The sequence below is a fragment of the Lactuca serriola genome, chromosome 8 (assembly GCF_051521515.1).
Source record: "Lactuca serriola cultivar US96UC23 chromosome 8, Lser_US96UC23_V15, whole genome shotgun sequence".
NCBI classification, from domain to species: Eukaryota; Viridiplantae; Streptophyta; class Magnoliopsida; order Asterales; family Asteraceae; genus Lactuca; species Lactuca serriola.
Window position 1 is genome coordinate 174181266 of NC_136415.1, and position 12203 is coordinate 174193468.

A 12203-nucleotide genomic window follows, 5' to 3' on the forward strand; every position below is an offset into this window, starting at 1 on the left:
AATTAAAAATAATTTTTTTTTATTGCTGGGTATAAGTTTTAACCCTAAAATTAAAACCATTCTCTCATCTCTTCCCCACGTCGGCAACAATAAGAGAACCTCCCAAGCAACTTCTTCACTCTTTGGTGTTTTGTGCTAAATCTCTTCTCAAGGTAAGATGTCTTATCCTTTTACTTATTAAAGCTCCGATTTTTGGTTTATGTAGGCCCAAGATAGTTTAAAGTTCTTCAATTTTTGAGTTTTCATACGAACATTAGGGTTTCGAATTAGGCTAAATTAGGATGGTTTTGCTAGTTCTTTCCATGGATTAATGCTTAAATATCTACCCCAAGCAAACCCCTGAAGTAATTTTTGAGTTAAGAAGAGTTGGAGATCGAAATTTTTTTCGGACCTTCTGCGAAACTCGATGAGTTCATGACGCTGGGATGCCGATTTATTTTGTTTTTAACATTGTTTATGTTTGTTTTCTTTTCTGTGATTTATGGTTTTGCAGAATCATGTCCAGAAATAGGGGCCAAAGTTCAAAAGGAAGTCAAAGGGGTTGTCCATGGCTTGATTTTCCACAAATTGGTTCAAAATCCACATTGTTAGCATGGAAAAGGAAACTGGAGAAACTGAAAAAGAAGGAGTTCTACTTGCCAAATGAAATAGATTGGTCTTGTCTAGAGCAATGGGGTTGGTTGAACGAATGAATCCTCATCTCACCAAGGTATTCATCCAGGATGGAGTAAGGATTACATGTGATGCTTGGAGGAGACTTTTCCGATTGCAAGAACCGGTATACCAGGAATTATGTTGGGAGTTTTATTCTACTATCAAGTTCCGTGGGAGTGAAGACTATTTTGATACAAATGTTCTTACTTTCATGCTTGAGGGTGAGTTCCGGGAATGTAGTGTGGTAGAACTAGCATGGCGAATGGATTTCTATGAGCAAGATGTGGCAATAATAGAAGCCTTTGGAATTTTTATGGAAGCATGTCACAAGGATTTACCAAATATTGAGGATGCATCAAGGTGGTGGAGCACAATTGCCAATGGAGTTTATATTCCATCCGCGGCCCAAGAAGCAAGCATCCGATCATCTGTCCATCGTCTTCTTCATCGCCTCAGCGCAAGCTCCATCAATATGAGAAGGGATGATGATAAAGTGCCAAGCCGAGATGTTTTCTTTTTATGGTGTATTCTTACACCTAACCAGTTTTGTAACATTTCGTATTGTTTAGCAAAGTATTTAGCAGAAAGTGGAGTGAAGGAGAGATCAACTTCAAAGATATGTGGTGGGATGTTCATAACTAAATTGGCAAGATCTTATGGAATTCTTGAAGGAAGAATTGGAAATCAATTAACAATGGTGTCACAACCCGCATTTAGTCCTCTTCTTTATAGAAGGGCTAAAATTATTGTAGATTTTGGCGGGGGCCATGTTAATATTCCATTAGTGGATGATGCGGAATTACCGGAACAACCGGGGAGGCGGGTTCATCCACGACCAACACATATGCAAGAAGATCCCCCTGTTATTCCAATAAATGATGAGCTTCCCATGGATCCTTATAGTGTTGAGCAAAGGGCATTTCAAGATGATTTAGCAAGCAGCTTGAATTATGGACATAGGAATTTGGCTCATATGATGTCTCATTTGAACATTCCGAGGATGGAAAATGAACCGGAATATCCATATGTGAGGAATTGGAGTGAGAGATGGAGTATGCATCAAAGTGGAGCCGGGGGAAGCGGGTTAGGAGAAGAACAAAGTGAAGATGAAGATTAATTATCCTTTCCTTATCTTTTATTTTGTTGGCTTGTTTAAACTATTTTTCTTTGTTTTTGTTTGTTTGGTATGTTTATTTTGATGTTTAAACTTCTAGTAATTTAGGATTTTATTTGGTGTGTTTTCCTTTTATTACTTTTTGTTTGTTTCTTTTGTTGTTCTCAGAATATATGTTGAGGGAGAGAATGAAAGAATATAGCGTGAGGGGTATGAAGTGAGATCGAGTCTAAAACGAGAAGAGTGAGAGGATTACGTTTATTCGCAAGAGTGGTGAACAAAAGAACTAAAAAGATATGTTATGCTGTAGAAGAATGAAGGGAAATACTGCCATAATCATCCCCTTCAAAACCATAATCGAAAAAATGAAGTTGGGGAATATGTTGTTCACAGAGAGAAAAACTCGTCGAGTTATTTAAAGAAACTCGACGAGTTCCTACGAAGAATCCAGAATCTGAAGTTTTCAAGTTCACTTTATTCTCGACGAGTTGGTGGCATGTCTTACCTTTGAGTTGGTGATTTGACTACAATTTAAGGAGGCAATTGGCTGTGCTATCAATGATTATTTTCTGAGCAATTTCCAACATTTTTTTCCTCTATATTTTGGAGCATAACCACACGAGATTTGACACCCAAGGCGTGGATGTGCTGTTCCCATGTCCAAAGTCAGCTGAAGAAGGAGCTCAAAAGAAGAATATCAACCTCGCAACTTCTATCCCAGGGGAGTCTGTTCCAATTCTCTCTTTACTTTTATGTTCTTTTTCATGCATAACATGCAATGGGGACATTGCATAAATTAAGTGTGGGGTAGGGGTTGATTACATTAGTTATATTAGAATCCTAGGTTTAATTTTTAAAAATTTGCATAAAAATTGCTAGGGCCTAATTTAGAAAATTTTGGGAAAGCAATTAGGATTCCATGCTATTATTGTGTTTGATGATTCTATGAAGACCCAAATGTTTAATTGAGCCAACATATGTTATAGTGCATTTGTGGCCCCCTTTATTCTAGTGAAATCATGGGACAAAAACACAACCTCGCTTAGTTTGAGGATCGCAATATGTTTAGCATCATGTACCAGAAATGTATCCAGGAAAGCTTAAGTAGTCATTGCACACTAGACTAATGCCTTTAACCAATAAAGGATGAAGTTAAATTCCCTTGCTTAAGCATATGTTTTTCTAGGTTTTTAGTTTTGAGTGGAAAAAGTGCGTTGAAAAAAAAAAGAAAAAAAAAGGAAAAAAAAGTTGAAAAAAAAAGAGTGATGAAATGTTTGAATAAAGAATCTACAAAGCTGTGAAGACAAAGAAGAATGTCATGAAGAAAAGCTACAAAGTATAAAAGATTCAATCAAAAGTTGTATTTGTCTTTTAGTTGTAATTTTCTTTTCTAGGTTATTTTTTCATATGTATGCTTGGGGATTTAACCAAAATTGACTTGAGGTTAAGAAAGTTTTTTGGGGATGGATTCGGAGGGATGCATAAAATGAGCGTTGATTAAAAGAAGTGGGCGAGTGTTTATGAGGATTGTGAGTATTTAGAATTGAGGGGGGTCCTTAGGAAAATTTTAGACACAAATACTTTCGTTGCGGTCTTGGCATAATGGTTGGGTTCGATTGGGATTGTCTTATGTGGTATTAGTGTGCTAAAATTCGGTTTTGCTTGGGGGCAAGCAAAAGTCAAGTGTGGGGTATTTTGATATGGGCTTATTTAGTCATAGAAATCATTCATTATTTTATTAATTATTGTTGATTTTATATCATTTTATGGACAAAAGGTACTTAATTAACTTAATATTTCAATTTCAGCAATAAAAGACATGCTTGGATGAAAAAGGAAGAGGATTGAGTGATTGGAAGCTTGGAGTTCAAGGATTAAAGGAAGAAGCTAAATAAAAGAAAAACTCGACGAGTTTTTAGCATAAACTCGACGAGTTTATTAGAATATTCTAGATTTAAGGATGCCTTGTCGTACACGCTGAACACGCGAATTATTAAAGAAACTCGTCGAGTTATTCTCAAAAACTCGACAAGTTGGGTCGATTTTTGGAAACTATAAATAGATAACTTATAGGCCCGAAAACCTAACTTTTTGTGGAGGCTAGCTGCGACTTTTGAAGACTAGAAGGGTTCTTGGAGCTGCTATTTTCGAGATTGCAACATAAGAGACAATTTAGAAGAGAATCAAAGGCAAATAATCATTCTTCTTTTCTTAATCTTTGTTTTGAACCACGTTTGAATCATTAGATTTTGATTTTAGGTTATTACTTGCTGTAGATATGAGCTAAAAGCTTTTTACTTCTGTTTGGATGAGGTAATCTTATGAACATGGTTTGATTGAGTGGTTGAATTGATATTAATTTGGTTATTCATCTTGTTAAGCTTATTAAAGATCCTTATGTATTGATAATAAATGTTTTTAGTTAACAAATAAGTGATTGAGTTGCATGAATATCTTCTTGATTACTTGATTCATATAGTTTTATGAATATAAGATTGTATGCCTAGGAATAGTGAATATGAAACCAGAGTTAACTATAAAATATGTAAATCAATGTGTGAGCATGTGTGATGAACAACCATACATGAATTGATTGAATTAAACCAATTTGATTAATTATTATTATAAGTCTTACTTGATACGAACTGAACACTAGGAAACTTGTTAATTTAATCAATTGATCACTGTTTGAATTAACTTGTCTACTAAAGGATTGGTAATAATGAACATGAACCCAATCATATTAGGAATCGGTAACCATTGATGTATTAATTCATTGCACTTGCCACGAAATCGACCATAGGAATAAGTGAATCGAATCTAAACAAAAGTCTCTTTTATCATTGAATCTAGTTGTCCTTTCTTGCTCTTCTTAGTTGTTAATTGTCTTTGTTTGAGTTTTAAAGTGATTGTTTAAGTTTCTAGTCTTGCAAAACTAGAGAAACCCCCCCTATTTTATTAATTGATTTTAATTAGGTAATACTAGTATTTAATTTGATTGTTACCGTTCCCTGTGTTCGATACCCTACTTGCTTAAACTAAACTACTATCGATAGGTACACTGCCTGCGTGTGTTTGTTTACATTTGAGTTTGTTAGGATTAAAACTAGTTCGTTTTACACACATCACACATCATGTATTAAGAATCTAGAATAGAAACTTAAAAGATTTAGTTAATGGATTTCACCTGAAGTAGAGCCATACGTTTTGACTCTCCCATCTCTTAGATCTCTCAAGTAAATAGGGCAACTTCGTCTCCAATGCCCCTTCTCTTGGAAATAGAAGCAAATGGACTCCTTTGGCACAACACAATGGAAAATTATAGACTTAGTTCTTTCTAGACTTCCGATGTTGCCAGTGTCCATTGCAGTTTTGGAGTTTGACTCACCAGACAAATTTTCTTGACCAGCATGCCAAATCATTTCTGATTCAGCAGCTATAAGCAAATAGGTGAGATCAATGAGGGTCACGTCGTGATCCATCATATAGTACTCTCTAACGAACTCACTATATGATTCAGGAAGTGACTGAAGAACCCAGTTAACAACCAACTCTCCTAAAATCTCGACACCCAACATCCTTAACCTATCAATGTGTGACTTCATTTCTAAGATGTGTGCACACACATGTTTCCCATCTTCGTGCTTAATTTCCAATAGGGCTTGAGTGAGCTTGAACTTTTCAAGCCTTTGAACTTGTGGGGTAGGGAGAACAATTAGAGGAGGTGAAGCATGATCTGTTGTTCCTCGATCGAATCGTGGAATATCATCCTCATGTGGAAAGCTTGTTCCATAGGATTTGGGAAGACCATAGTTGTCATACTTTGACATCTACAAAATTCGAGAAAATTCAAGTTAAGTTGATTAGAATCCTTGATGTGACACCCAAATGAAACATCGAGGCTAGGATCCAACACAATACTCTACAACCTAGAAGAGGGATGTCGTAATCTAGTTGCAGAATATTTGAAGGTAGGTAAATGACGATTTACCAATTTCCACCATGAAAAACGAAAAGGAAATTTAAGTTTCAAATCTATTGAAAATTCATAGATCTTTTTAGATTCATTGAACTTTTCAATGTCATGTTTAAATCTCGATATGCCCTTCTATTTGCGACTGGGATGCCGAGGATCACAAACAAGGTGTGAATAACCATACGAATCACGTGGTGCACCCAATGCTACTATCACCTAATCAATGTGCCGGTTAGCCACACACGCTCCATTGATCTATGATAAACATCGAGCCACCCTTCGCTACTAATGTCATCCCCAAATTAGTGTTCTGGTTAACCACACACACTCCACGAACGTTTGACAAGGGTACGAAGTGTAATTCCACGGAATTGCATCAATTCACTTTTTGCCTAAAGTAACTAAGATTGGGAATTTTGTAAACGTTTAGTTACTTTATTATTCATTATACTTTTAATGAGGAGAGGGTTTGCCATATCCTACCCGTTCGGCTAACGACCCTCCACCAATCAAGGAAGCGGTGGGTGAGAGTGGACACCCATTAAACGACCATTTTATAGGCCATAACCTTATACCCCCCTTATAGATCGGCTTCGTGAATGAGGCCTACTAACGGTATGACTAGCAGTTTAAGTTATACATATATAATATTAGACTTTTAATGTTATATATTGTATAAGGGTGTATTTTACGCTTTTAAAATACTAGGTGGTCTAATTTAATAAATTATACTTTTAATTTAACTAAATGTAAACCAAAACTTTATGGATTTATTAAATCTCTTTTAATTATACACCTTAGTTAATTAATAAAACCATAAGGGTGTAATATGAACTTTTCAAAATACTAGGGTTTTAGAATTTAACATTTTCATAATTAAACTTTTAATCAACTTTTAAATTCCAAAACTTGAGGGCAAGTTTTGAAACATTTCAAAACATTAGGGTTTAACTTATTTAAATTTCAAAAACAAAACTTTTAAGTTCAAATTTAAACTATAAAACCTAAAGGGAGTAATTTGAAACTTTTCCAAACTTTATCAAGAATATTCTAGATCACAAAATTCAAATAAGGCAATTAACAATTAATTGGTGGTTATCTAATTTGACCTAGTCCAAATTCTTGCAAGATAATTCACCAAATAATTCAAATAATTAAATCTAATCATATAAGGAAATAATTATTTAATTAATATGAAGTTATCTTTTATTTTGGCAAAGATAACCACCCAATATCATAAAAATCTAATTTATATCAACAAAAAACATTTTGGTAACTATCCCACAGCCAAAGGAGCACAAAATCCCGAAGTTGCCTCTTTCTGACGAGTTGACTCGTCGAGTCAGGCATGGACTCGTCGAGTTCACCATGGACTCGGCGAGTCCAGCCCCCAGAAACCCTAATTTTCGATTTTTAATCAAGAATAATCCATAATAGCATCAAATACATCAAACAAACAACCTTGGCTCTGATACCACTGATGGGTTTTGAGCAATACATCATTCCTATGGTGTACATGCAAACCCTAATAGCTTTTGGATCTAGTTTGTCTAATGAACACGCAATTGAATATACAAAGCTATAAACCCTAGATCTAGCATACAATTAATCATATTAACATAAAATAGGGTTTAGATCTTACATTTGATTGTTAGATAGCAATAACAATCAATCATTAGCTTCAGAAAACTTAGTGCGTCAAATGTTGCACCTCTAATGGAGTCACAAACACCACTAAGCAACTTGGATGAAGAGGAGAAGAGAGGAGGCACCCAGAAACGTCTAGAAACCCTAAGGAATCAGTTGGCCACGTTTTTGGTGCTCTAGGGATCCTTAAATACTGAGGCTATTAGGGTTATCAAACAAGGAAACCCTAATTTGACTGCTTAGGCCCTAAGCAACCCATGGATTCCTTTAACATATCCCTTGGAAGATTTCTAATGGGCTTCCCCATAAAATTCATCCAACCTATATATTATTAGGTAATCCATAGCCCAATTGAAATTATCTTATAATTACAAATCCAGTCCCCTAAGTTTAATTAATGTCTTTTAGCCAAAAAAATTAATTCTTACTAATTCTTGACTATTATTAATTAAACAATATGATTTCTCTTTTAATATATTATTCATATAATATATTAATAAATCATAATTAATCCTCTTTCTCCATAAATCATCCTATCAAGTTGCTTTGGTGAAGGCAACCTAAAAGGACAATGCATAATCGGGTCAAGTACATACCAAAATAGTTATGGACTTAGACACTAATCCAACAATATTATGTATCTCATAGTCTATGTATATGATTTTATTCATACAGGAAATCAAGAACAACTCATTTCATCCTTTATTTCTCATCACCATAACGAGTTTGCTATCAAGGATCTTGGCAATCTTAATTACTTTCTGGGCCTGGAAGTTACATACACCGATGATGGATTATTCTTATGTCAATCAAAATATGCCAATGGTATTCTTGATAGAACGGGTCTTCTTGAGGATAAGCCGGTCTACACACCTCTTCACGTCAATAAATCTTCACCACAAACGGTTCAACATTTCACGACATCACCTTGTATCACTCACTTGTGGGTGCACTTCAATATCTCAATATCACTCAATGAGAGCTTTCATATACGGTGAATCAAGTCAGCAAATTTCTTTAAGAACCAATAGTTCCGCATTTTCAAGCCATTAAACAGATTCTACACTATGTTAAAGGCACAATCTCCTTTGGTCTTCACTAATAATGACCTGACTATACTAATCTCTTAGGCTATTATGATGCTGATTAGGCTTGCTATCTTGAAACTAGACACTCCACCAATGGATATTCATTTTTACTTGGTAGAATTACTGTCTCTTGGAGTGCCAATAAGCAGCCATGGTTTCTCATTCTAGTTGTAAGATAGAATATTGTGCAATGGCTAACACCATAGCAGAAATTGTTTGGATCACCGACCTGCTTCGTGAACTACATGCTTTGCCACCCGATCACGGAACTCTCTTATGTGAAAACCGTAGCGCATTATTTCTGACATAAACTACTATGTCACACTAATGAGCAAAGCATATCGATTTGGACTGTCATTTTATTCGGGAATTAGTCTCCTCCAGGAAATTATACACCAAATTCGTTCCAACCAAGCTTTAAATGACATATATTTTTACCAAGAGCCTCTCACGTTCTCAGTTTGAATTCTTCCGCTCCGTGCTAAAACTTGGTCAAACATCGTCTCGCTTGAGAGGGGTATTACATGTATCAAATCTTGATTTAAGCGTGGTGTATATTTTTATTGATATATTCTGTTTATTTGTAATATTTTGTACCATCTTTTATTAATATAAATACTCCTCACCCCAACTATTTTGGGGCACGATTTCCATAATTGACATAGTGTTATGATTTGTAACACCCGAAATCAGAAAGGTCAAGAAAGGAAACGAAAAACCCTAAGTTGAAGAGGGTTGACTCGTCGAGTCCAGGGAGGAACTCGGCGAGTCGGAGCGGGATCTGGGTGTAAAGCAAGTGACCGACTCGGCGAGTCGGCAAGTGGACTCGGCGAGTCAGGTCTGGGTTTGGAAACCCTAATTTCGGGACTTGGTACCCTATTTAAGCATCTTATTCTCTTCCCTAGGGCTCAGTTGCGGCCCTATAGTCCAGAACCAGAAACCCTAAGCCTCCATTGTTGCTCATTCAAGCTTTGTTGCCATTTTGGGTGATTTGAAGGAAGAAGGAAGAAGGCACACATTGGGGATTCAAGAATTGGCAGTAGATCCAGAGTTTGTGAGGTCTTCCAGAGCATTTGAAGGTAATGAGTCGTTACCTTCCCTCTTTTGCATATAGATCAACCTTTATCATGGGATTTGGGGCTTTTAGGACAAGTTCATGAACCATTTCGAGTTAGAAGCCTAGATCTGAAGTTGCTACTTCAGATCTATGTGTATCTTGGCCTAGAGAATCATAAAGCATCAGTCTATGGGTTGATTGTTGAGACCCTTTGTCTCAAACCCTAGTTTATAGTGATTTGAGCCTAGATCTCGTTAGCTACACGTAAAGTTTGCCACTTTACATAAGGAATAGGCTTTAGAAGAGTGGATCTACAGTTTGGAAATCATGCATGACTCAAAAGTCCTCTGCATGTATGTAGATCTGAATAGACTCGGCGAGTCCTTCGAGTGGACTCGGCGAGTAGCATGAAGATGAGGAGGAACTCGAAGGGTGGGATGAACAACTCGTCGAGTCGGATGAAGTTAAGCATGAACTCGGTGAGTTGGAAGAACAACTCGACGAGTTGATTGAAGATTGCCTTGGACTCGGCGAGTCTATTAGTGGACTCGGCGAGTCAGGTCGCGAAACCCCAAACCCTTCGAGTTGAGACTCGAATCAGTGAGTCGGGTGGTGACTCAGCGAGTTGGACAGGACAGGGCTTGGAACTAGTTGGACTCGGTGAGTCATAGACTAACTCGGCGAGTCGAGTCGCGAATAGAAAGACCCTGAGCATATGAACTCGGCGAGTCATTAGGAGGACTCGGCGAGTAGGGTTGACCTGGAAGGTTGACTTTGACCAGGATTTTGACTTTGACCAGAGTTGACTTAGTTGACTGTCAGAGTAAGTGTCATATTGATATTGGTAGCTCGGAGAGCTAGAGGATTAGCAGCTCAGTGGATTGACGAGTAGCAGCCAAAGGTTTATCTGTAGAGCTCAGCAATTCAAGTGAGTTTCCTTCCAGTAGGAACGGGTCTAAGGCCACAATGCCAGCCCGTTTAGCTAGCAGTAATATCCGGATTTTGATCCGATGCAGTAGTTAGCATGTTTGATGCCTTCGTGGCTCAGACATGATTTATGTGTGTTCATGATAGTAGATATGTTTATGCTATGTTCAATCAGCTTCGGACTTCGGTCCGATGTAGGGGACGGAGGTCCCAGTCAGCTTCGGACATCGGTCCGATGTAGGGGACGAAGGTCCCAGTCAGCTTCGGACTTCGGTCCGATGTAGGGGACGGAGGTCCCAGTCAGCTTCGGACTTCGGTCCGATGTAGGGGACGGAGGTCCCAGTCAGCTTCGGACTTCGGTTTGATGTAGGGGACGGGGAGTCCCAGTCGGCTTCGAACTTCGGTTCGATGTAGTGGATGGGGAGTCCCAGTTAGTCCGGACTTCGGTCCGATGCAGGGGGCAAGGCCCCAGTTAATCCGGACTTCGGTCCGATGCAGTGGGCAAGGCCCAGTATGTGCTTTATATGTTATTGTGTGGTATGTGGTAGATTGGCGGAGCTCACTAAGCTTCGTGCTTACGGTTTTCAGTTTTGGTTTCAGGTACTCGGTTTTCAAAAGAGGAGCTCGGGAAGATTGCAGAGCACACACCATAGTCAGTTAGCCTGGGAATGTTTGACTCTGATAATGATATTAAGTTTTGAATTTAATACTCGAAAGTTATGTTTGACTTATGATACGTTTTTATAAATCTGGTTTTAGTAATGTTTTTAAAAGAAATTTTTAGTCGTGATTTTTGGGTCGTTACATGATTATATATATATATATATATATATATATATATATATATATATATATATATATATATATATATTCGAACAACATAAGAAGATCTAATAAGTCAAAGCATATTTAAATCAAGGTTTTGGTTGTTAAAAAAATAGTGTAAATGAAAAATTATATTTTTCTATACATGCTTAAGATTGCCTCCTAATGTCTCCCAATGTCCCAATCTCTCTCATGAGCATACTATACATATAGGTGTGGTAATTTGTTTTAGTGAGAGTTTTGTTGGTGTTTTATGCTTTATTTAAGAACAATTATATTTTTCTATGAAGGCTTAGGATTCTGGTTATACTATTATTGTTTTCACTCTTTTGAAGCTTGATCTCAATTTAAGTTAAGGAGGAACTCGTGGGAAATCTATTTTGATTTAAAACACCACACATTCATGTTTACTCTATGTCGTTTTACTATACTTATATATGTGACCATTGATGAGTTTAGTTACGTAAATTGTAACGAATACACTTTGATCGTATACTATTATGATTAATGAATGAGATTGTTTAAGGGAACCAGTGTTGTGATACCATATATATATATATATATATATATATATATATATATATATATATATATATATATATATATATATATATATATATATATATATATATATATATATATATATATATATATATATATATATATATATAGACACCAGATGTGTGTCCGCAGAAACAAACGACGATAAATAGCTTTTTTAACGAACAATTTTCTTTTAGGGAAATAGTTATTTGATTTTATTATTAGTTATTATGTAATAAAAAAGTTGCCACTTTTAAATAAAATATTTATATTCAGAACTTATATTTATATTGCATGTTTATACATTTGATGTAAATTAATTATTATCGGTGTCTAGTTTAAGAAATGTAAATTAATTTATATAGATAATTT